Below are 26878 nucleotides of genomic sequence, written 5' to 3' on the forward strand. Positions count from 1 at the left end.
AGCAGTTTAGGTATTCTTGTGTTGTTTTCATTCTCATTTTCTTGTGCTCGATTGTAGTATTTTGTTCAATTCCCAAGTATTTGTATGTGGAGTCTACAGCCAGATCTTCAATGTAGCTCCCTTCATCTAATTGTATGTTTTCGGTTTTTGTCTTTTTACCTTTTCTGAGTGTGCATTTTGAGCATTTATCCAGTCCAAATTCCATACCAATATCTTTGGAGAACTTATGGACAGTTTCTATGAGCTGACTGAGTCACTTTTTTGTGTTAGCATAGATTTTCAAATCATCCATGAACAGCAGATGGTTCACAAGTTTTTGATTTTTCCTTCCTCTGTCTCTACTTAAGTCATAACCGATGTCTTGCTCCTTCAGGATCTTTCTGAGCGGGTCTATTGTATGATTAAGCAGAATAAAAGTGGTGAGAGTCTGTCTCCCTGAAATATTCCTCTCTGAACTAATACGTCTGGGACTGTTATTTGTTCCTCTGTGTGACTGAGGGTGATGGTGGTGTTCCACTTGTTCATTTGTGCTCTCAGGAAAGATCTTATTTCCTCATTGATGTTGTAGAGCTCTAAGCAACTCATGATCAGTAACTGGTCTTTAGCTCCTAATCTTTTTTCTGCAACAACCTTTCTGTTCATTTTCCAGGTAGCCACCAGTGTCTAGATGTTCGTAAATGGCATCAGTTATGATTCCTGTCAGTCATTTGTATGTTGTTGTGTTTCCTTGGTCTTTGGTAGTAGGCTTGTGTTCCCAGTCGTTAGCCAGTCTGGTGCGTTCTCTTCTCCGTTCAATATTTTTGTGAAAGCCACGACATAATGTTGGTGTAATGCTGTCAGTCTTTTCAGCCCAAAATTTGGGATTTTGTCGATGCCAGGTGCCTTGAAGTTACTGTATTCACTCATTTTCTTTCTGATTTCCTCTTCAGTGATTACGATTGCTGGTATTTGCTGTTTGTCTTTGTTTTTCTCTTTTATTTTTTTAATCCACTCAGCCTCTTGGTGTTGTTTTGGGTCTTCAACGAGTGGTCTCCAGAATTTTTCAATTTCTTCTCTCTCAGGTGGCCGTTGTACTTCTACTGTGTCATTTGCTAACTTCCTGTACACTAGCCTAGAATTTTTTGCAAACTGCTTATCTATTTTGCTCATATTTTCTTGTCTTTGTTCCTAATCTGTGCAGCAGAATCTTTCACTAAGGCTTGATGTTCAGCCTCCCACCCACCTGTTTATCTTCAACACCGCATTTTCTTTAAATGCGATTTACTTTAAGGAGATTCCTTTTATGGTTTTGACCTCCCCAAAATGTGGCCATTTGGGAGATCTCTGCTCTTAGGCGGCTGATTTTTTTGTTGTAATTTCTTTTTCCATTGTGGCATGGTATTCTTTTTCTTAATTGTGGCTCCTTTTCTCTCCAAATCCTGTGGGGCTAATTTACTTTGTATGTACCGTGCCGCTCCATAATTTACACAGTTTAGTTTCTGTCAATGTGGTTCCTTCTGGGACCACTTTAGCCAGTCCCAGGTTAACTTTCTGCAGGATAGTTTTGGATTTTTTTATTCTCCTTTAATTTAGTCAGTTTTGGATGTTCTTTCATGTCCATTTTTCTTGTTTCCTCAATCTTATTTGCCAATGTGTGAACTGTCATGTGTCTGTGCATGTTCAGAACAGCCAAACTGTTCATGTCTTTGGTTTTTCATTTATCTTTGATGTCTTTTTAGTAGAATGCAATGGGCCCCAAACCTGGGGTCTAAAGTTGCACCCTAGACACTATAATTATCCTAACCAGATCTGGCATTGTATCCGAGGGCTCTCTTCAAGATGGTGATTGTTCCCTTAATCGCAGACAACTGCACCTCATGTGCACTTGGGTGACCGGGGATTCCCTCAAGGTATTTCTTCAGGTTCTTCTTCATCAGGCCTGTTGCTCCCACCACAACTGGGATGATATCAATGTCTTTCAATGACCATGCTGTTCGTAGGTCATTTTTTCAGGTCTTGGTATTTCGAGATCTTTCCCCTTTCCGCTCGATTCAGGCCATAGTCATTGGGGACTGTCACATCGATGATTTTGGCTGTTTTCTCTTGCTTGTTCCACATGACAATATCAGGTCTGATTGCACCTCCTTCAATGTGTCTTCCTGCTGGAATCTCTTTGTCATAAAAGATCGTTACTTTTCTGTTGGATGAGACTGGTGCTGGCTCGTGCTCCCAGACATGTTCTTTGACTTCCATCTCCAGTTCTTTGCAGACCTTCCAGTGGAGATATTGACAGATCTTGTTGTGTCTGGATGTATAATGCCTATCTGCCATGAGGATCTGGCATGCTGAAGTTAGATGGTTTACACTCTCAACAGCTTTATGACAGAATCGGCATTTATCATTCTGTGAGATAACTGGCATTTTTTTTGAAGCCATTTGTTAGAAGTCCCTGATCTTGTGCTCCAATCAGAATTCTTTAGCCATCAAAACCAAGTTTTCCATTTTTTAGCCACTGCATTGATCCAACTTTGTTGATGTAGTCCTTTTCGAGCTCTTTTTGGAAACGTCCGGCTCTTTTGTGCTGTTTCCATCTTTCCACTCGATGTTTTCCTTCTCTTTTGCTGTATTGTTCTCTGGTCTGTCTTGCAAGTTTTGTTGCAGGCATGAGACTGTTGCTTTTTCTCTCTTGTAGAAGTTCTCTGCCAAAGTTTTTTGCCAGTTTAGTGATTGAGGTCCGTTCAGTTATGGCCTCGTGGTGTTGTGTGACCGTTTTTACGATTTCTTCTTCAGAGCTCTTTAAGTACTGTCCAATACTTATTATTGATGCTCTGTAGGCCTGGTTGATTTCAGTGACATCCAGACCGCCTTCTCTGCGAGGGAGATATATTCTGTCCATGCACTGATTTCTGTATGTGATTTTGTGGAGGGTGAGCATTTTCCTGGTTTTTGTGTCCAATTTATTAAGCTCACATTGTGGCCAGTTCACTATGCCAAACCCATAGGTCACCACTGGTATTGCAAACTGGTTTATGGCTGTGATCTTGTTTTTGGTGTCACCTGTGTTTTGCAGATCTTTTTTAAGCGGTTTAGGTATTCTTTTGTTGTTTTTGTTCTCATTTTCTTGTGCTCAGTTGTATTACTTTGTTCGATTCCCAAGTATTTGTATGTGGAGTCTGCAGCCAGGTCTTCAATGTAGCTCCCTTCATCCAATTGTATGTTTTCAGTTTTTGTCTTTTTACCTTTTGTCATTGTGCATTTTGAGCATTTATCCAGTCCAAATTCCATGCCAATGTCTTTTGAGAACTTATGGACAGTTTTCACGAGCTGACTGAGTCCGTTTTTTGTGTTGGCATAGATTTTCAAATCGTCCACAAACAACAGATGGTTCACAAGTTTTTGGTTTTCCTTTCCTTTGTCTTTACTTAAGTCATATCCGATGTCTTGCTCCTTCAGGATCTTGCTGAGCGGGTCCATGATTAAGCAGAATAAGAGAGGTGAAAGGCTGTCTCCCTGAAGTATTCCTCTCTGAACTTGTACGTCTGGGATTGTTATTTGTCCCTCTGTGTGATTGAGGGTGATGGTGGTGTTCCACTTGTTCATTTGTGCTCTCAGGAAAGATCTTATTTCCTCATTGATGTAGAGTTCTAAGCACCTCATGATCCAGGAGTGTGGTACACTGTCAAAGGCTTTTTTGTAGTCAATCCAAGCCATGCTGAGGTTCCTCTGCCTTCTTTTGCAGTCTTCCAGGATAACTTTGTCTGCCAGTAACTGGTCTTTAGCTCCTAATCTTCTTTTGGAACATCCTTTCTGTTCATTTTCCAGGTAGCTACCAGTGTAAAGATGTTCATAAATGGCATCAGCTATGATTCCTGTCAGCCATTTGTACGTTGTTGTTAGGCAGCAGATGGGTCTGTACTTGTTGGGAAGCTGTGTTTCCTTGGTCTTTGGAATTAGGCTTGTGTTCCCTGTCATTAGCCAGTCTGGTGTGTCCTCTTCTCCATTCAATATTTTTGTGAAAGCCACAGCATAATGTTGGTGTAATGCTGTCAGTCTTTTCAGCCAAAAATTTGGGATTTTGTCGATGCCAGGTGCCTTGAAGTTACTGTATTCACTCATTTTCTTTCTGATGTCCTCTTCATTGATTACAATTGCTGACATTTGTTGTTTGTCTTTGTTTTTCTGTTGTATTTTTTCAATCCACTCAGCCTCTTGGTGTTGTTTTGGGTCTTCAAAGAGCGGTCTCCAGAATTTTTCAATTTCTTCTCTCTCAGGTGGCTGTTGTACTTCTATTGTGTCATTTGCCAGCTTTCTGTACACTAGTCTGGGATTTTTTGCAAATAGTTTATCTGTTTTGCTTGTATTTTCTTGTCTTTGTTCCTAATTTGTGCTGCGAAAGCTTTTACTAAGGCTTGATGTTCAGCCAGCCTTCCACCTAGCTGTTTGTCTTCAACATTGTATTTTCTTTTAATGCGATTTATTTTTTTAAGAAGATTCTTTTTGTGGTTTTTGTTTCCCAAAAATGTGGCCATTTGGGGGATCTCTGCTCTTAGGCGGCTGATTTTTTGTTGTAATTTCATTTTCCATCGTGGCATGGTATTCTTTTTCTTATTTGTGGTTCCGTTTCTCTCCAAATCTTGTGGGGCTAATTTACTTTGTATGTACCATGCCGCTCCATAATTTAAAGAGTTTAACTCTGTTAATGTGGCTCCTTTTGGGACCAGTTTGGTTAGTCCTATGTTAACTTTTTGCAGGATATTTTTGAATTTTGTATTCTCCTTTAGTTTAGTCAGCTTTGGGCGCTCTTTCATATCCATTTTTCTTGTTTCTTCAATCTTATTTGCCAATTCATCTTCTAGTTCCTGCTGTTCTGGGTCTGTGTGCACCTGTATATTGTTTTGTAGATGAGCTGGTGAATGGCTCATTTTTCGGAGAGCAGTGAGTTGCTCATTTTTTCGGGGGGGCAGTGAATGGTTTGTTTTTTCGGGGGGGGGGGGGGGGGCAGTGAATGGTTCGTTTTTTCGGGGGGCAGTGAATGGTTCGTTTTTTCGGGGATGTACTTTTTTTGAGGGCAATCATTTTTTGGTGGTGCAATGGGTTGCGTCAGAGGGCAGATGTCGTCTCTGATCATTTGCTCAACCTCCTGTTGCATCATTTTTATTTCATCATCCAAGAAATGTTTTTGTTTGATGAAGTTGGATTTTTGGGTGTTGAGATTCTTACATGTGATGTCTTTCTTATTTGGGCAGTGGTGGTGGAATATTTTTTGCCATTCTTTAGATCTTTTTGTCTGGTTTTTGGGGTATTTCATTTTGGCATATTCCTTTGCCCATAACAGTATCCGCTCTTCCTCCCTCTTCCACTGACTCCTTTTAAACTGGAGTTGCTTCCCTTTATCCATCAACTGATAATCTTTTATCGCTTCCTTTTGGGCTTCTTCCTTTATTTTTTTATTTCTTCTGCCATCAGGTATTTGCGATTTGTGAGCCGATCGATTCCAGTTTTGCGGTTGTGGTGGCTTTTTTCTTTTGTGGTGGTAAATCCGCTTCTTTTATGCGTTCCTCAAATACTGCCTTTTTCTTTCTGCCCCACTTCTCATGCCTTGAGTAAGTGAAGCAGTGAAAGATCTTTTTCTTCTCTTCAATGGTCCAATTTACTGTGGCGTAGTTTCGTTTGTTTCTTCTGGCCCATTGATGCTGTTGTTGCTGGAGTCCAGGATCAGATCTATGCTGATCTGGTGGATTATCCAGCCGAGTGTCCTCCTGTTCCAGTATTTGTCGTCGATCAGAACAGCTAGATGGTTTTCTTCTTGTTTGCCGCTCCTTTTGTTGCTCTGAGCTGTTCATGTGACCAGATGCTTTTCCATATTTAAAGCTTTTATCACTGTCTTGTATGAATTATCATGTGTGTTTTCAGGTTGCCCTTTAGTCCAAATTTTTGACCACATTCACAACAGCTAAATTGTTTTTGTCCTGTATGATTTATCAGGTTTTTGTTCAGAGTGCCCTTCTATTTCTGTCTTTTACTCCAATCAGAACAGCTAAATGGTTTTACACTTGCTTGCCTCCCCTTGTGCTGCTTTGAGTTGTTCTTGCGGCCAGATGCTTTTACATGTTTAGAGCAATTAAATGGTTTCTCTGCAATGTTGCAATTGCTTGAACAAATGATAGACATTTTTTTTTTCAACAGCTAAGGAAGTTGTGATGATTCTGGTTTTTCATCATCATTTTCACTCTTCACAGGGACGGCAGTGAAACCAAACTTGGTGAGATCTGCCTCCTCCAGCTGCTGAAGCTGCTCTCCCTGCTGACTTATCCACAGCTTCTCTTCTTCTTTAATGTCCTCCTGGTCAACACTCAGATTCCATTCCTGGTATTCTTCGAGAGTTTCTTCTTTAATCACCAACAACGGCTGCATGTCTGCAATGAAACAATTTAACAATAAATGTTAGAAGAACACTCTAAACTCACTGTGCAAATATGTGCGCACAGATCAGGGAATCCACCTGCTCTGGGTCGTCCAGACCAGAACAATAAAGTCCACTTCATCATCAGGTTCAAACTTTGATGATGCACTCCGCGCTTCAATCATCTTCAAGTAGTTAAAAAAAAAAAAAAAGGAGACATAAAGCGCTGTTCCAAGACGCCTGATCATTTTGACGCACTAAATAAATAAATAAAACCCTACACCACACACACTAAAACACGCTCCAAGCACAGCAAATAACGCACAACTTTCAAAACTGATCACCTTCTCCTTTTCACTCCACAAGAAACCACAATTTCCCTTCACTCAGGAAGCAAATTACATGGATTGGGGATCATTCCTTATTTGGTAATATATTTTATACCAGTGATAAAGAAAAATTTGTGCATTTTTCTTTACTTGTTTGCTGACAGAGACAGAGAGATACAGAAGAAAGTCCCATTTGCAAAATGCGCGTGACACACACACACACGTGGGGTCTGTGTGCCGTCACTGATTGGTTAGTTCTTCAGTTTTCCACCAATGGTAACACCCCTCTCTCCTGCTGCAGTTGAGGGAGTCGTATTTCATTCCAACCCTCTCGCTCCTGCAGCTGAATCAGCAAATGAGTCATTTATGCTGTGGCTGTCTGCAGAACGCACAGTGAATATGAGACGAACATCCCAAAAAAAAACTTTCATAAATTATTAATCGTGATTCAAGTTACACTTGGCCTTTTAACAAAATTTAAAAAGTGGTGTGGAGGTTGAAGTCTCCACTTTCAACACGCAATCAAAGACACTTTTGTGCTACGTCTGCTTAATTAGGTCATTAGTCACATCATTCGACTCCAGTTGGGTTAAGAGGTCAAAATATCACATTCTGTGTACTATTTTTATTCTATGAATCATTCAAATCTGTTCTGTTTTGGGTTTTTTTTGGTGGGGATTAGCAACCAATCAGAGCAGAGAGGCAAGTGATGTCACCGGCTTGTCTATCTGGCTGCTAGCTGAAACCGGTGCGTTTCTGTGTAAATATTACGTTTCTCAGATATTATGTAAAGCTAGCAAGGCATAAACACTTCTAAAACTGAAAATGCTATATTTGTAACCTGATAACACCTCTGGAGTGATTTATAAGACATCTCACACTGATGTCTTGCTGATGTCAGCGTGCACACCTAAAACTAACAGAATGTTTAGTGAACAAACCTGCTTTGTACAAGCAAATTCGAGGATTAAAAACAGCTTCCAGAACTTTCCATCCTTTGTTCTCTTCTTTTAAACGATGAATTTCTTCTTCATAGTCTGTAATCAATCCTTCTAACAGCTTAAATATTTCTTCATCAGCAGCTGTCAGCAGTTGTTTCAGCCTGTCCCTCAGCTGTTGGGCTTTGGACATGTTTGTAGAAAGCCTTTAAAAAGACACAAAAAGAGTTAATGAACAAGTGAACTGATGAATCGGTGAACTGTCAGGGAGAGAACAAGTGCTGTTTGGAGACAAAAGACTGGAATGTCCTCTGTGAGCCACACAGAGAGGACATCGATGGGCTCAGAGAGCATCACAGATGACTTAAATTTCTATGTGGTCTTCATTGTTCCACTGGGATGTAAAAACTCAGTGGATCCATGGAATTCTGCCGATTTCATCATGGGGAGGAGAGGGGGGTGTTAGTGTTGTACTCTGTAATCGTGATCATCACTGAGTTTCTAAAATTCCTATCACAATGCATTCATTTTATGACATCGTGCAAGTTTTATAAGCCAGCGGATACTGATTTGTACAAGAGATACAGATCAGTGTCCGCGGATCCAAGGAGTTCCAGAGAAAAATGTCTCACTCAAAGCGTGGCTGTTATGACAGCTGTCATAAAGCGGGACTGGTTGGTTGCTACGACGACACTGTGTGCTTGCTCCAAGATGCTGTTTTTAAGCTAAAAGTAGCGTGTGGACATCGCATCCTTTTAGAACTATCAAGTCTTTAAAAAAATAATTTTGCGGCATGTCTGTGTCACGGAGCAACGTCGGACAGAGAGAAGATGGCGAGAAAGACGGTGTGATAAAGATAAAATAAACGGGAAAAACCCACAGCATCTTGTGCCCTCATGGTAAGAATTTTTATCTAACTGGAAAGTGAACATTGTGTTGTTCAAACAGGATTTCACACAAGATTATGTTATTCTTTCGGCTGCTCCCGTTTGTACGGGATCATCACAGCGGATACAGCCAGACCTGCATTGGTATTTTGCACAAGTTTTACGCCAGATGTCCTTAACGACGCAGCTCCAGTTTTACCTGGAGAAACACACACAGCCCCTGGTGTTCCGAAGAGGTCTCCCATCCAAGTACTAACCAGATCCTGCACTGCTTAGCTTCTGAGATCTGACGGGATCAAGCTCACACAGAACAGACCGGCCGCGTACTCACACAAGATTATGTGACTTTTTTATTAATTTAGACTTTCTTTCATTGGAAAAAAAGACATTGTGGCTTTTAATGGATTTACAGTAATTCACACAAGAAAATTTGTGATTTTTTTTTTTTTTTTACTATAAGGTATGTTATTTATATTTTACCATGATTTTCAAAATATTCTACAAGCTTTAGCTGTGGTTTTTGAAATGCTGTAACAGTCTTTACAGTCTTCATGAATTTCATGTAGTTTAATTGTTCTGAGTTAATGCATAATTTGGTTTACAATTAAAAGGAAAATCATTCCAGGTCCTACTTCCATGTCATATTCTGTTATTTCAGCATTATCATTAACAGTTTAAATGAAAGGTTGAATCTAGGATCATTTAACAATGCAATTCTTTGGAGATTTTCTCTTCCAGGAGATGCTGAAAATGCATCATTAGATACAAAATTAATTTGGTTTCTGGGGCCTCGCGAGCCCTAGACCCCAGCTCCTGGGGAGCTGTGCCCCTCAAACCCACTGCAAATTTTCCTCTGAATTCACAGTTATCATTTCTGAGCCATGGTCCCAGCAAAGACTGTACGTTGTTCCCCTAACAATAAGCCATGGGAGAAGAAGAAGTTAAAAGTCGCCAGGGTTGGCAGTTACAGACGCTATGTAGTTTAAACACCGCCCTATCAAAACAGGTTTTAGACAGTTTTTGCCAGCAAAAAACACAAAATAAATATAAAACTGGTCAAAACAGGTTTTTAATCAGCAAAAACTACAAAAGTAATCAATCATCAATCAATTTTTTTATATAGCGCCAAATCACAACAAACAGTTGCCCCAGGGTGCTTTATATTGTAAGGCAAGGCCATACAATAATTATGTAAAACCCCAACGGTCAAAACGACCCCCTGTGAGCAAGCACTTGGCTACAGTGGGAAGGAAAAACTCCCTTTTAACAGGAAGAAACCTCCAGCAGAACCAGGCTCAGGGAGGGGCAGTCTTCTGCTGGGACTGGTTGGGGCTGAGGGAGAGAACCAGGAAAAAGACATGCTGTGGAGGGGAGCAGAGATCGATCACTAATGATTAAATGCAGAGTGGTGCATACAGACCAAAAAGAGAAAGAAACAGTGCATCATGGGAACCCCCCAGCAGTCTACGTCTATAGCAGCATAACTAAGGGATGGTTCAGGGTCACCTGATCCAGCCCTAACTATAAGCTTTAGCAAAAAGGAAAGTTTTAAGCCTAATCTTAAAAGTAGAGAGGGTGTCTGTCTCCCTGATCTGAATTGGGAGCTGGTTCCACAGGAGAGGAGCCTGAAAGCTGAAGGCTCTGCCTCCCATTCTACTCTTACAAACCCTAGGAACTACAAGTAAGCCTGCAGTCTGAGAGCGAAGCGCTCTATTGGGGTGATATGGTACTACGAGGTCCCTAAGATAAGATGGGACCTGATTATTCAAAACCTTATAAGTAAGAAGAAGAATTTTAAATTCTATTCTAGAATTAACAGGAAGCCAATGAAGAGAGGCCAATATGGGTGAGATATGCTCTCTCCTTCTAGTCCCCGTCAGTACTCTAGCTGCAGCATTTTGAATTAACTGAAGGCTTTTTAGGGAACTTTTAGGACAACCTGATAATAATGAATTACAATAGTCCAGCCTAGAGGAAATAAATGCATGAATTAGTTTTTCAGCATCACTCTGAGACAAGACCTTTCTGATTTTAGAGATATTGCGTAAATGCAAAAAAGCAGTCCTACATATTTGTTTAATATGCGCTTTGAATGACATATCCTGATCAAAAACGACTCCAAGATTTCTCACAGTATTACTAGAGGTCAGGGTAATGCCATCCAGAGTAAGGATCTGGTTAGACACCATGTTTCTAAGATTTGTGGGGCCAAGTACAATAACTTCAGTTTTATCTGAGTTTAAAAGCAGGAAATTAGAGGTCATCCATGTCTTTATGTCTGTAAGACAATCCTGCAGTTTAACTAATTGGTGTGTGTCCTCTAGCTTCATGGATAGATAAAGCTGGGTATCATCTGCGTAACAATGAAAATTTAAGCAATACCGTCTAATAATACTGCCTAAGGGAAGCATGTATAAAGTGAATAAAATTGGTCCTAGCACAGAACCTTGTGGAACTCCATAATTAACTTTAGTCTGTGAAGAAGATTCCCCATTTACATGAACAAATTGTAATCTATTAGACAAATATGATTCAAACCACCGCAGCGCAGTGCCTTTAATACCTATGGCATGCTCTAATCTCTGTAATAAAATTTTATGGTCAACAGTATCAAAAGCAGCACTGAGGTCTAACAGAACAAGCACAGAGATGAGTCCACTGTCCGAGGCCATAAGAAGATCATTTGTAACCTTCACTAATGCTGTTTCTGTACTATGATGAATTCTAAAACCTGACTGAAACTCTTCAAATAGACCATTCCTCTGCAGATGATCAGTTAGCTGTTTTACAACTAACCTTTCAAGAATTTTTGAGAGAAAAGGAAGGTTGGAGATTGGCCTATAATTAGCTAAGATAGCTGGGTCAAGTGATGGCTTTTTAAGTAATGGTTTAATTACTGCCACCTTAAAAGCCTGTGGTACATAGCCAACTAACAAAGATAGATTGATCATATTTAAGATCGAAGCATTAAATAATGGTAGGGCTTCCTTGAGCAGCCTGGTAGGAATGGGGTCTAATAAACATGTTGATGGTTTGGATGAAGTAACTAATGAAAATAACTCAGACAGAACAATCGGAGAGAAAGAGTCTAACCAAATACCGGCATCACTGAAAGCAGCCAAAGATAACGATACGTCTTTGGGATGGTTATGAGTAATTTTTTCTCTAATAGTTAAAATTTTGTTAGCAAAGAAAGTCATGAAGTCATTACTAGTTAAAGTTAATGGAATACTCAGCTCAATAGAGCTCTGACTCTTTGTCAGCCTGGCTACAGTGCTGAAAAGAAACCTGGGGTTGTTCTTATTTTCTTCAATTAGTGATGAGTAGAAAGATGTCCTAGCTTTACGGAGGGCTTTTTTATAGAGCAACAGACTCTTTTTCCAGGCTAAGTGAAGATCTTCTAAATTAGTGAGACGCCATTTCCTCTCCAACTTACGGGTTATCTGCTTTAAGCTACGAGTTTGTGAGTTATACCACGGAGTCAGACACTTCTGATTTAAAGCTCTCTTTTTCAGAGGAGCTACAGCATCCAAAGTTGTCTTCAATGAGGATGTAAAACTATTGACGAGATACTCTATCTCCCTTACAGAGTTTAGGTAGCTACTCTGCACTGTGTTGGTATATGGCATTAGAGAACATAAAGAAGGAATCAAATCCTTAAACCTAGTTACAGCGCTTTCTGAAAGACTTCTAGTGTAATGAAACTTATTCCCCACTGCTGGGTAGTCCATCAGAGTAAATGTAAATGTTATTAAGAAATGATCAGACAGAAGGGAGTTTTCAGGGAATACTGTTAAGTCTTCTATTTCCATACCATAAGTCAGAACAAGATCTAAGATATGATTAAAGTGGTGGGTGGACTCATTTACTTTTTGAGCAAAGCCAATAGAGTCTAATAATAGATTAAATGCAGTGTTGAGGCTGTCATTCTCAGCATCTGTGTGGATGTTAAAATCGCCCACTATAATTATCTTATCTGAGCTAAGCACTAAGTCAGACAAAAGGTCTGAAAATTCACAGAGAAACTCACAGTAACGACCAGGTGGACGATAGATAATAACAAATAAAACTGGTTTTTGGGACTTCCAATTTGGATGGACAAGACTAAGAGACAAGCTTTCAAATGAATTAAAGCTCTGTCTGGGTTTTTGATTAATTAATAAGTAATCAAACCACATTTTCCTTTTAACTGAGTCAACTGAGAAGACATCAAAGATGTGTTTTTGTCTTTGTTTCTGTTGCCCACACGTTAATTCAAGGCAGTGTTTTTAGTTAACTTTTACTTTTTAAAATTTTATATTAAACTGTTCTGTGTGAGGCGCCTTGCGGCAACTTATGTTGTAATTTAACACTTTATAAGATGATTAAATTGAAATTGAATTGACAGTAGGGCTGAAACAATTCGCTAAGTAACTTGAATAATTCGACTACAAAAAATGTTTGAGGCAAGACCTTTTGGGAGAGTCGAGAAGACACAAACAACAGGTTACACAGTTTTTGCTGTGAAGTTTTTACAGTGTTTATAATTATCCACCTGTGACATACATGTACTTTGTTTTTCTGGATACTACCGGGTGGGCAAGAAAAAAAGTACGTCTTGAACAATAGGAAGTCTATTGTTTTTGCCTATTTTTTTTGTTTTGTTTTCTATTTGTTTAGAAATTGAATTTTTGAATCCTAATGGTTCCATTTGTAGTTTATATTTCTTTTGCTTAATAAAAGAAGAAGAATTTGATTACATTGCATTTTACTGTTGAATGTCTTGAATCCTGATGATTCTGTTTATAGTTTATATTTCTTTTGTTTAATAAAAGAAGAAGAATTTGATTACATTGCATTTTACTGTTGAATGTCTTGAATCCTGATGATTCTGTTTATAGTTTATATTTTTTTTGTTTAATAAAAGAAGATATATTTGATGACATCAAATTTCACTGTTCCCTCTTGTATTAACCCATGATTTATTTAGGAACATCTGAAAATAAAAGTGAAGCCAAGAAAACCACATTTAACAGATTCCATTGATCTACTGCATTGAGATGGACACTATCTTAAACTGTGCTAGCAGCAAAAAAAAAAAAAAAAAGGTAGTGCTAAAAAACAAACGCATGTGTCACTTATGAGGCAAACAAAATATCAACAACACATGATAGGTGCAGTTTGTAGTGGTTGCCAGTGTTTGTTCTGCAAACAAACTTAAAATGGTTAAATTTTACAAAATGGGGAAAACAAAAAACAAAAAGCCACATTCCCATCACCATTTCAGCAAGACTTTGTCTAAGCTCCTGACACAAGGAAAGATCCAAAACTTGTAAAGATGTGAACAAATAAGAAAGGGATACACTAAATTTGACAATCTCTGTGATGACACAGCGACATTGTGCCATTGCTTCGGGAGAGCCCTGGACTGTTGACTTTGTTAAAAACACAAAAGTACTTTTATCAGATTACTCAATTAATTGCCAGAATAATTGATAGAATACTCGATTACTAAAATAATTGATAGCTGCAGCCCTAATTGACAGTGTTGCTGATAGCATGTTACTTAGTAGATTAAAGGTCCACTTTTGAAGACAATTTTTCGTACTACTACGAATACTACAATAATCATAATTTTAACAATTAAAATGTTGAGAAAGAATTTAAATGTTAGAAAAATGTTAGAAAGAATTATATACTTACATTTATAAACAATGTAGACTATAAATTGTTAGGTTTACTGTTACAGTGCTGTCAACAGTTAAATATAAAGTCAAGAAAGATGTATTTATTTTATTTTTTTAGAAAACAAGTATTTATGTTCATTGAAGACAAGAAAGGGAGACTAAAGTGAGTATCGGAAAAACAGATTCTCATTTTCAAATTGAGGTGGCAGGGGGCTTGTTGTCAGCACCTGCTGAAAGTAACTAATAAAGTAACTAGTAATCTAACTTAGTTACTTTTTATACCATGTATACAATGCATTAAAACTATACTGCTCAAAGAGCACATGCGAATAATTATAAGAAAAAAAAAAAAAAAAAAAAGCACATTACAGCCTGCGGCTGCAGGTTCCCACACTCACCTCCTCAAGTTCTCTCACGACTGTGTAAAATAAAGTCTATTAAATCCTGCTCACAGACAGACTGCCAGCAACAGGACTTGTCCATATCCAGTATAACTCCTCATGGAGGACATCTCCACGTCCACTTACGAACGGTTCGCGCGTTCGTGTGTGCGAACGCCAGCTTAAGCTCCGCAGTCACAGGAAGAATGATAAACTTTAACAGAAATCAGCGCGCACACCTGCAGCGGTGCACAGGAAGAAATATAAACTAGAAAAGCTCCTTCTCTGCGCTCTCACCTCCTCAAGCTTTTCATCCCCTGCTGCGCGCAACTGACGCAGACATTCCTGCATTATTAGATATGCAGCATACACAACTAGAAGCAGGCCCGGTGTGAAAGGGGCTTAAGAGACTACAGTCGAGCCTTGATGGTCATGTCATCACAACATCAGAGACTACCAAGGACAACCTGGATCAGAAGGTGGCAGAGTACATTACAGCAAATCCATACATTTCAGCAAATCCTGGAAGAAAAAAAATCTCAAAAGAATCACCTATTTAAATGATCCTAGATTCAACCTTTCATTTGAACTGTCATAAACAGTAAATGGACTGCATTTATGAAGCGCTTTTCAGGCACTGACATTAAGCTTTTGTACTTTTCCTATAGGACAAGTAACCCTGGCGGTTTACTTGTCTTATAGGAAAAGCTGGTTGTCTGGACAAGTGAGCACCGCAGGCGCGAGCCGTGTGAAGCGTGCTGAAGTGACATGCGCCATACATATGGCGCATGTCACCTAGGGGTGTCTGGGGGCATGCTACTGTGGAAGTACTGAAATGACACTTTTTCATAAATTGTTTCTCTCCTGTGTGGGTGGTAAAATTGAATTTCCAAAAAATAAATTTTATTACATATTGCATGCATAGCCTCTAGCCTTTTAATCCGTTAACCAAGACATAGCTCATAATGTTTCTCTCCTGCGATTGTTCATAATTGGCGAAAAAATTAAAATAATTGGTAAATGCCAATATGCATCTGCTTCTCTCCTGTTTTCTGAATTCATCACTGTTCAATGCATGATCATTTGCCAGTATGTTTTTTGATAAAGCAAATCAAATTCTTTTATTTCAACATTTAAAAATGACTTACTGGTCCACAATTGAAGGAAAATCCCGACAGACATGGCAGTATATTGTGTTGTCCTCTTCCTTGTGCCCCAGCCACAGATAATCCTGTGTCCAGCTACTCACAAACTTCCTCTCTCTTCATACCTCTTCTTTGAAGCTTCTACACTTGCAGGGGTTGATGCTTTGCGTTTGACTGGTGTTTTCCCTGGTATCTGTCCCGGGTTCAGAGGTTTTAGAAAAGACATTCTGTTCAATATATTCTTCAAAAGGCATGTTAATCGATGCGATGTTCGTTATCTAATGTTTCCCCTCAGGGGTGTCGGACTGGGGGGTAAAGGGTACTATGTACCCAGGGCCCAGAGCATGGGAGGGGACCCACAAAAAACTGGCATTAAATACATTTTTGTGTTGCATTTTATTAATGTCCATACAATTCATGTTGTAAAAGAATATAATTAGAATGAATGTATAAATGTTGTGAAACATAATTCTGCTCTAACAATAATATTGAAAGATCTCTGAGGGCCCTTCCACCCCTGCACAGTTGTAAAATGGTTTAGTCCAGACGCACAGTCCGCAGGCTGACACACACAGAGACATACCCACACACATCCCAAACGGGATCTGACAGCATGAGGAGAGGCTTTTAGGCTGAAATAAGACGTCTTTATGGAGAAAAAAAAAAAGAGAAAAAAAAAATCAATGTCCAGATTTCAAAAAAGAAGAGAAAAAAGAAAACTAAATGAGGGAAAACAGCTGCTAACCAAATTCTTTGAGAAGAGAGGTGAGCTCGAAAACTATATTAACGTGCACGCAGGAAACTTGCTAATATCAGCACTGAGGATATAAACTTCACAGTTTAACAGGGAAAGACACGATAAACCCACGTCGGTTTAGGTGGCAAAATAAGTAAACAAGCAGCTGCAGCTCTGCTCATCTCCCCCCACGGGACACACTGTCCACATGGGAGGGAGAGAGGGAGGGAGGGGGACACGGAGCAGCACGCGGCTGCTGTGAAGACACACAGGACAGGAGCGGGACAGGAGTGGGACAGGAGCAGGACAGCTTACTTCTGCTGCAAGAAAATCAAATGTCTTGACCCAGTCTCCACTGACTTTCCACTGGTTGTTAGCGCATTTATGGCAAATTAATTACCCAAATGCTAAAAATAACTGTGCATTTAGTGCTGTCCCTTTCATTATATATGCGCAGATTTGGAAAAGTCTGTTTTATTACAATGACAGAAAAACATGCATTATCCTGCTGTGGGATATAATATGACCACAGTCCAGTTGCACACACACCTGCCTACAAAAACACATGCACACACACAAACAGGTTAAAGTTTTACAATAAAAAAATGTATTATCAGAATGTAATATTAACATTATGAACCTCATGGCCTTTAGTTTCAGACAAAGCAGGAGGTGCTGGTTCAGGTTCTGGTCCCTCATCTTGTCAAATCAAATTTATTAATTTATACAGCGCCAATTTGCAATGAGATTACCTCAAGGTGCTTCACACGACATAATTAAAACAGAGAAAATCAAATTCAAAATCACAATAAAAAGACAAAACCATAAAAGAACACAAGCAATGAGGAAGGTGAGCTTATGGAGCCACTTTACAAGTAAATGATGTAACTAAAATGTAATTAAATTTAATAACCTTTACAACATTTTTTTTTCCTGTTTTGTCTATTTGCTTTTTAGGATTACCTAATAAATGGTGTGTCTTTGTAGTCCCAGGAACAGGGACAGATAGAAGATGACTATACAAACTATATAATATTACAGAGAATTACAAAGTATACAGAAAAGGAATAGGACTATTATGGTATGAATGTTGAGAGTAAATAACATGAATGAACCTTTTTCCTTATTTTTTTAACAAACACAAATATACTGCATTGATTTATTCAGTCTAATATTGTTAAGAAATAACAGGAATTACCTTCTTTTTTTTAATACAGGGTTATAAAATATGTCATTTTTATTATGACATTATTTTATATTACTTCATAAGACAGTACAGTACTCCCTTAACCTATTCTGAAAGTCTGTTATTAATATGGACCGAGTTCAGTGAATGACATTGACTATAAGATGGGTAATCTGTTCTTTAATGTTTTGATTGTAGAATATTGTATTATGTATTTTTTTTTCTTCACAAAGAGAATTGCACACTGTTAAGCAATGAATTACACTTACTTTTATTTAATTACTTATTTTGGAAAATTTTGTAGATTTTATATCCCAAACCCTAATTTGTAGTCAAGTTAACATTGGGGTATATCTCTATTAAAATGCATGGGGATGCACCAAATTGCACCCTTTTTCTTGAAAATGCTGCAATTTGGTCCCCCAGACCACCCCCCAACTCAATATTGTTCCCCCAACTTTAAAAAGGGTTCTGACTCCCAGGTGTGATCTAAGGTATACATGATTTAGAGCTGGTTTAATTCTGGAAGAAGTAAAGGAGTAAATCTGCTCTTTTAAAGATGAATCCTGGATGAAAAAACCTTTCTGACTCAGTTTTTCACACTTTACTGTTTCACTGAGGCTGTGAAGATGATCGTTTATTAAAATTGTTTCGCTGCTTTTTTACATCTAATAACACCTCCCTCTCTCTCTCTCTCTCTCTCTCTCTCTCTCTCTCTCTCTCTCTCTCTCTCTCTCTCTCTCTCTCGAACACAATAAAATATGGCTAATGTCTGCAGATTTGATTTAGGTTAAGCCATTGTCTTATTTTGTGCTTAAAGTCATTCAGATCTGTAAGAGATTTCAATTCGGCAGGTATAGTGTTCCAGATCTGTGGACCTTTACTGCAAACACACTCTGTCCAAAAGTCGTTTTACATCGGGCTGGTCTACAGTCTCCACTCACAGCTCCTCTTGTAATGATACCACGAGTTTGACATTTTTTAATCATTGCTTTTACAATATCAGGAACAAGGCCGTTGACACATTTAAAAACTACATTCAAAAACGAACACTTCAAAAAAAAACATTTTTGAAATTTTTGGAAGTGTGGCGGCGCTGTCAGAACACTGATGGCGCGGCGCCGTTGTTCCATTGTCTGGGGAGAACCCTGTGATAACATGTTTTCCCGACTGTCCACTGCGTGGAGAGTGGCGGGAAAAACCGAAGACGCTTTCTCGCGAGGTGCGAATTTGAACGTTTTAAACCAAAAAAAAAAAAATGCCACTTGTATTGCCTGTTCGATCACATTTTACACTTGTCCCGGACAATCGGACAAGCGTTAATGTCAATAGTACGCTTTTCCATCTGCATCAGACGCTCAAAGCGCTTTACACACTAATGCCTCACATTGACCCCGATGTGAGGCTGCTGCCATGCAAGGCGCTCACTACACACCAGGAGCAACTAGAGGATTAAGGACCTTGCCCAAGGGCCCTTAGTGATTTTCCAGTCAGGCTGGGATTTGAACCAAGGATCTTCTGGTCTCAAGCCCAATGCTCAACCACTTGACCATCACCTCCCCTGTCAATGATAATGTTGAAATAACAGAATAAGACATGCAAGTAGGACCTGCGATGATTTTCCTTTTAATTGTGAACCAAATTATGCATTAACTCAGAACAATTAAACTACATGAAATTCATGAAGACTGAAAAGACTGTTAACCCACTGGGGTCCGAGGGCATTTTTTGGACAGTTCACTCGCTTGGCATAAATGTTTTATTATTGCTGTTAACAGCTCTCCCTGCATCCCACAATCAAGTTTTATGTCTTTTTTTTCAGGACACCTGTGCTTTCAGAATATATATGTTCTTGTTGTATTTTATAAGTGTAATACAGGTTTACAATCAAAAATAGCCAAGGAAAAAAATAAAGCGAAAATTTATTTTCCACACACATTTATTCAAAACACATAGCAAGCTATAATAAACAACTATTTTGACACTTTATAAAGGTAATTTGAGGTCTTGTGTGAAAGACTGAACAACAAAAAGGTTCAAACAATAAACACAAATGCACATTTTGAACGATATATACAAAATGGTCTATGTGTTTTGTTGTCCATTGATATGATAAACAGTGCTTTACGCAGAGAAAGCAACAAAGTTATCCAGTAACATTCACATACAAACTAGTGGAGCAATCCTGATGGTTACACATTCTTTGTTTGAGCATGTGAAATTGTCATCAGAGGCTCTCCGTGTGCTCCTGCTTTCACTGATCGTTGTGCGTAATGGCGCAGGGCACACTGTGTATGTACTAATAGTATGTACTCATTGGAGCACCCAGGGGGCTATTCAAATGGGCCAACTAGTAACACATCACTCCTGAAAATGATCTTTGGCTTTTCACGTGAGGTAAATCTGCCCTATGATTGGATTTTGGAAAACCATGTGACGTAATAAAATTCCGATTGGACACTCGCATTGCGCACGTCATCACACAACTTCTATGAGGAGTACAAAGATGGCCGTTGGCTGGCTCGAAAGTCCACAGAGTTAACTTTTCAGCAAAAAAAGTAAGTTTCTATCTCATCTCATATTCAAAAGTTATTTATAATTTAGAAAAGCTTGGTCTTAGCCGTCGTATACGACGGCGTCGGCCCCAGAGGGTTAAATCATTTCAAAAACTACAGCTAAAGCTTGCAGAATATTTTAAAAGTCATGGAAAAATATAAATACCATACTTTATAGTAAAAAAAAGTCACATATTGTGTGAATTACTGTAAATCCATTAAAAGCCACAGTCTCTTCCAATGAAATAAAAAGTCTACATAAATAAAAAAGTCACATATTACTGTGTGAAATCCTGTTTGAATAGCACAATGTCTATGTGCGGGTCAGATCAATCCTTCAACGCTTCAAGCTTCAAAGAAGAGCCACGCTGCAGAAACAGTTTATTACAGACCCTGCAGGGGTTCTTGTACTCAACGTAGAGACATGATAATTTTCCCGACAAACACCACCAAAAACAACGGCCACTCTGAAGGACTGATAAGGGAACCGTTAAGCAAAAAAGTTATTGATGTCGGTGGATCGAATCATTTCTTAACCATACCCGAAGAGAACCGGGTTTCGATACCCAACCTTACTAAGCATTACATTTATCATACAACAATACCAAAATATCACAGAATTTACTTGTTTAAATGATATCAGCGTTAAACTCTTGCCATACCTGTATTTATCTTGTGTAATATTGGAAACAAACGATGAGAAACTAACGAGGTAGAAAATTTGTTGAACGATGCTATGAGATTTGGCGCGGAAAGCAGGCAGGAAACTGAAGACGGAAAACTGTCCAAAGATGGCGAATAAGCATCCTTTGCTTTATGAACCAGCAAACCAGGAGATATTAATGGTCCAGTCGATGCCAGAGAATATTCATGTGCTGAAAAGGCACGTGAATGAGGAATGAATAAAACCTCTACGGTGTGAAACGGCAGACAATTCTCTTTTCTTGCTCCCAACAACAGACAAGAGTCCTTGTAGTGACTTTAATCAGCAGAAAGGTGAGTCATAATTGACATCTTTAAATGGCTTTGACGGAGGTTGATGAATAAATTGTGGACCCACTGTTTCTAAATGATAACCAGTAGAGAAACTATCATTTTCCTGCAACATACCCTCGAAAACAATGTAACGGCCCAACTTAAGCTTGGTGCTGGCATATTCACAGTATATATTATGTGACTGAAATCATACATAGCACAACAGTTCAACATGCAGAAAGAGTTACTATTCCGAGTCTATTCGCCCAACAGAAGAACTCCAATTTAAAATTATTCGCAAGATTTATCCAACTAACGAGTTCTTAAAAACATAGATTCAAAATGGATGGAGGTAACTGTGACTTTTCTGAGACTGGAACTGAAGACCTGGACCATCAATTCTTTTTGTGTGAAACAGTGCAAAGCTTTTGGTTTGACCTTCAACAACGGATTGTCTGTAAAGGAATTTGGATGAGCGATCTAACTATTACTGGCATCAAATGTAGAATATTTTGTAATAACTGTAATGACTTGTGCATAATAATTTAATTTTACTTAGCAAACATTACATACAAAAATGTTTTTTGAACCCTCCTGTTATATTCCGGGTCAAATTGACCTGTTTAAAGTTTGAAGATCTAGGAAAAAATAGTTAAAAGTATTCTTTTTCAGTATGAAACTTCTTCTGCTTGCCTTAATTAGTGTAATCAACATATAATATGAAAATGGTTCATCTCACATATTTGCAACCACCTGCATGTTTATATCACACGGATACTGTTCGGGTCAATTTGACCCAGCAGTCAAACTGGAGGTAAAAGGGTGGCAGAAATGTCAGACTCTTTCTTTGCAACTGTGAGACATATCACACACACACACATTAATATCACAGTGGATGAAAGGCTGGTGGCATTCAGAGGTTGCTGCCCATTTAGGCAATACATGCCTTCCAAACCAGCTAAATATGGGATAAAAATCTGGGCAGCATGTGATGCAAACACCAGCTATGCATTGAACATGCAGGTTTACACCTCAAAGCCGGCTGGATGAGCACAAGGGTCGTGCTCGACATGGCACAGGGTCTCGGGGAGCACAACATAACCTGTGAAAATTATTTCACAATAGGGCTGTGCAATTAACCGAATTTCGATCGTGATATCGATATTTGTATCAAACGATCTCCAAACTCGTATAATCGAGTGAAACGATTTAAGGGCCTTTCATCAGGCCAATCCGTCAACGTGTCCCAAGACGCATGACGTCAGACGCGTCACTTCGGAAGCGGCAAGGGGGCGGGATTGCTATGTCACACTGTTTCCACAACCTGAAAAAAGTTCAGCAATCGCCTTCTTGAATTTACGTCGCCTGAACCACAAAAAAGCTTTAAAAAACAGCAGTAGAACAATTCTCCCATCACCCTGCTGGGAGAAGCTTTTTTTCACCTACTGTTCGGAGTGACGCCGACCGAGGGAGGACTGATGACTTGGTGGGATATCAATTGAACCGCGACAGCGAGCCAATCCGCATGGAGAAGCCGGCCTTCAGGCATCATTCCTGGGCAGAGCGAGGCAGGCAGCCGGGGTGATGGAGCAAACCCACTCACTCTGAAATCTCCCACTTTTTGGATATATGCGAAGTCCCAGTTTGCCCAACGGAGTTTAGTTCTGCAGCTTTATCGAGGTGAGAATATTGTAAAAATAAAACGTGACGTTTACTGAACTGCTGTGAAAGTTTAATGATCGGCTAACATTAGCTTAGCCTTTTAGCACAGGTGATCTGAGTGAATGCTTTAATTTGTAAATGGTTCAGTCTTTTTTATTTTTACCAAATAAAGCTACAGCTTTTTTCAGACACCACAAAAGCTTAACTTTAAATAACTTATTTTTTCGGGCGTTTTTTTCCATCGTTGTTTTTTTCCCTTTTTTTATATATATAAACTGTTTAGTGTTTCTTTATATTTAAAGAAATATTTTTATTTGTCCTAATCAGGAACATTTGCTGTGCAGACAACCAAACTTCCATTGATGAACTGAACACCACGTCCAGTTGAAAGAAACAGCACCAGAGTTCAAAGCTGTAGAAGAGACCTTCATCTGGTCCCAAGAATTCAGCATAACATCACCTGCTTCTAAATAAAAGGCTCTTTCAACAGCAACTATTTTACTATTTTTAAAAAAGCTGTTTCATTTTATATTTTAACAATAAATGAACAGATAAATTTCTCCAAAAGGAGATAAGGAGACGTAGTCAAGGGAATGATGACAAAAACACAAACTAATGAACATAAATTGAAACAAAAACAATGCAGCTGCACTATGTCCTAGTAGCACAAGTCAGGGAGATGCCCAAAGACAATGACCAACTGGTCAGTGACAACAGGGAAGAGGGAGGAAAACAGAAAAATAATATATAATATGATATTTTTAATATTTATTTTATTCATTTTATGTTTTATACAGGTAAGGTATAGTACATTTTCAATTTGGAGGTTTTGCACACATTGTCTATAACAATTTTTTTTTTTTTAGAGTGAGAGAAATGCTGAATAAATGCATTGTGTAACTAAAAAAAAAAAAAATCATTTGAATAATCGGGATTTCAATATTTACCTAAATAATCGTGATACTGATTTTTTCCATAATGGAGCAGCCCTATTTCACAAGGTACAATTTGGGTCAGGAGCTTCTAAAGAGAAAGCTCATAATGGTCGGAACTGTCCGAAAGAACAGGACTGAACTCCCGGCTGACCTGCTGGTAATCAAGAACAGGGCCCCTCAATCTTCAAAGTTTGCCTTCACAGACACCACGGCCCTGGTGTCTTACTGCCCCAAAAAGGGAAAAAATGTTGTGCTCATGAGCACTCTGCACAAAAATGCTGAAATCAGCACAAGAGAACCAGAAACCAAGCATGATCCTTGATTACAATGCCACCAAAGGGGCGGTGACAACTTGGACAAAGTAACAGGGTCCTACAGCACCAAACGAATGACTGCGCGGTGGCCATTGGTCATCTTTTATAACATGAGGTATCAGCCTACAATGCATTTGTCATCTGGACTGAGATCTTAACTGGAATGTGTCAAAGCTGTACAAGAGGGGCATCTTTCTCGAGGAGCTGGGGAAGGCGCTTGTGACACTGCACATCCAACGATGGGAGCGCCTGCCAAGGACCCCAGCCACTGCAACCACGGTGAGAGAGATTCAGGAGAGGACTGCACCAAGTACTACACCAGTGTGTGAGGTAAGTGTGTGTGTGTCTTGTAATCATGGTCCACTTGTTTCTAAGTTACTGTTGAGGGATAAAGGAAGAGGAAGAGATGCAGGTCTACAGGCCATCTGACCATGACAAGACAACCATGACCAGTGCAAAATGTGCAAAATTAATTTGCACAAAGCACAGTATGATGGCATGTCACGTGTGCTGTGTAGATGTACACAAACACACACACATTCATATTGCGATTGCTTGTTTGTTGTATTGTGATTTTGTTCATTTCTGGTTCACAAACTGAGCATGTATGTAAAACAAAATTAAAATTTTAGGTTTCAATGTTATGTAAAGCTATTGTGTTTTTTGTATGTTGGTCTTTCAAAAGTAATAAAGTGGTGAAACATCTAAAAAGTTTGAATGTGTATTTTTTAATGAAAAACAAATTGAACCATAGAGGTAAGGAACACCATTGCACTAAATATTGATAGAATAGTAATGAAATATTCACACAGCTTGTTAGGATTGTTTTGGTTTCAGACATTTTTTGGGTAATTAAAACATGCACCAGGTCAAATTGATCTGGGAACACCATTGTTGTTCCTGACAAATGAACATAACAGGAGGTTTAAAAAGACAAAATCAAACATTAATCAATGGAACGATGAGTTAAATCTTTATTATAAGTCTCTATTTTCGATTTAACACAATAATGATTCAAAATTATCTTCTTTTTAGTAAAATTTGATCTGTAACTGTTCAGTTGTCCTATAGTTATTTTTTTTTTATTTTATTGTATATAAATAATTTACAATAAGCCCCTTATGTTATTTTATTTTTTTATTTTTATGTGTTAAGATATTTCAAGGATTTGTTGGTTTTGTGTAGTCGTTTAAAAAATTGGCTTCGATGCCTTGTTTATCAGATTTAAAAATTAGATGGACTTTGTATGTTAAAATGACACTAAAAGCTACAACACAGTAAAATAAATGTACAACTATTGATTCTAGGGCTCCTGTCCGTGTTTAGTCACACCGAAGGAGTTGGTTTCAAATAAAGTTTAGTGGACAAACCTGCTCTGGATCAGAGAACTTCAGGCTTGAAAACAGTTTCCAGCACGTTGACGAGTTTCTTCTCTTCTTTAAATCCTCTCGTTTCTTCTTGCTTCTCTGTGATCTGTTTGTTTCTACCAACTCAAATATCTCGGCTTCATTAGCAGCAGTTAGCCGCTGTTTCAAAAACCTCAGCTCTTCCTCCTTTTCGTGCTAACTTCGCCTTTTCTTCTTTTTCCGGTTTAATGTCGACCTTTGTGCATCTGGAGCTCTTCAAAAAACATATTCGAGGATCACAGAGTGAAGTTTGATCTGTTCAGAGAAGTTTCCAGCGTCTCCAGCTAACTAGCTTTAGCCACGGAAGCAAACAGGAAACAGTTCTTCTTCTATCAATTTTTTTTTTTTTTTTTTTGGCGGGTTGCAAACCGGTGCATTATTGCCACCAACTGTTAGGGAGTGGAGCATTAATTGAGCATGTATGTAAAAGCAAAGAAGCAGAGAGATGGAATGCCAACTTATTCTTATCTCGGGCAGTGGCGGTTCTACGCTGAATTACTTCCCGGGCGAGACCTCTCTGAGCGCCCTCCCTTATAAAAAAAACAGCCAAAATTTTGCACAAACAATCATTTTTTATTATTTTATTATTATTTTATATTTTAGATGTGCCCCTGAAATTGAAATTGACATCAAAAGATAGCAGGCTACAATATAACTCTTATGCAAAACACCCATGAATTCCAAAGTTGAAGAAACATGCCGTTACATGCTAAATGTCTGTCATTAGACGCTTTATTAATCTGTTTTTCAGGGAGAAACGAATAGCGCTTTTATTAAGGTGCATATTTGTCTCAACATTTAGATAAATATTTAGCTTGATGTTTGTAAAACCACTTAAAACAGTTGTGCATTTTTAAAGGTTAAAGTGGTCTCACCATTTTCTTACTTATTTCTATCTGTTGTCAACCGTCAGTCACATTGTCTATGGCGTAGCACCAGAAGGATCATCTTGTTTGACTATGTGGACTGATCTTAGATTTAAATCCTCTGTGACATATCTGACATATGCAGACAGGCGCCTGTTGTCGATCTGAATGATTCCACAGTGCTGACTTTCCTTCTGGCCCTTACAGTTACATTGTTACAGTTTCTGATGATGCTCCGCCTATTTCTGAGTCTTTGTGATATTTGTTCCTGAATCCTTTTGTTTGTTTTTTCCTCTTTGTAAGTGACCGTTATCTGATCTCACAGCCGTCATATCACCAGTGATGACATAGAAAGCAGAATGAAATCAGAACTGAATCTGATCTCTGAGCACAAACACAGAGGAAGGTAACAGGAAAAACACATAAATTAAACTTGATGTGTTCAAATGGCTCATAAAATCATAAGGAGCCCAAATCTCACATCAAATAATTTGATTTGGCACATTCACACTCTGC

The 26878-nt window shown here is 38.7% G+C and overlaps 2 long non-coding RNA genes across 4 annotated transcripts in view; one reads left to right on the forward strand and one right to left on the reverse strand.

Moving 5' to 3' along the window:
- LOC117504321 overlaps positions 1-16371 on the forward strand; it is a 23809-nt gene extending 7438 nt beyond the window's left edge. Inside the window, exons 3-5 of one of the 3 annotated variants that reach the window (XR_004558763.1) lie at positions 7677-7876; positions 11083-11086; positions 16359-16371. This is a non-coding gene — a long non-coding RNA (uncharacterized LOC117504321). Of the gene's footprint in view, positions 1-7676; positions 7877-11082; positions 11087-11723; positions 11736-13529; positions 13544-16358 lie in introns of those variants that run through there. The other 2 variants (XR_004558762.1, XR_004558764.1) reach the window with 2 other exon arrangements.
- Positions 6375-25757, reverse strand: LOC117504322. The gene is made up of 3 exons (XR_004558765.1): positions 25461-25757; positions 7653-7855; positions 6375-6395 (listed from the first exon to the last, which is right to left on the reverse strand). It is a non-coding gene; the product is annotated as an uncharacterized LOC117504322 (long non-coding RNA).
- Positions 25758-26878: the final 1121 nt, after the last annotated feature.

Source organism: Thalassophryne amazonica, chromosome 22 (genome assembly GCF_902500255.1).
Source record: "Thalassophryne amazonica chromosome 22, fThaAma1.1, whole genome shotgun sequence".
NCBI classification, from domain to species: Eukaryota; Metazoa; Chordata; class Actinopteri; order Batrachoidiformes; family Batrachoididae; genus Thalassophryne; species Thalassophryne amazonica.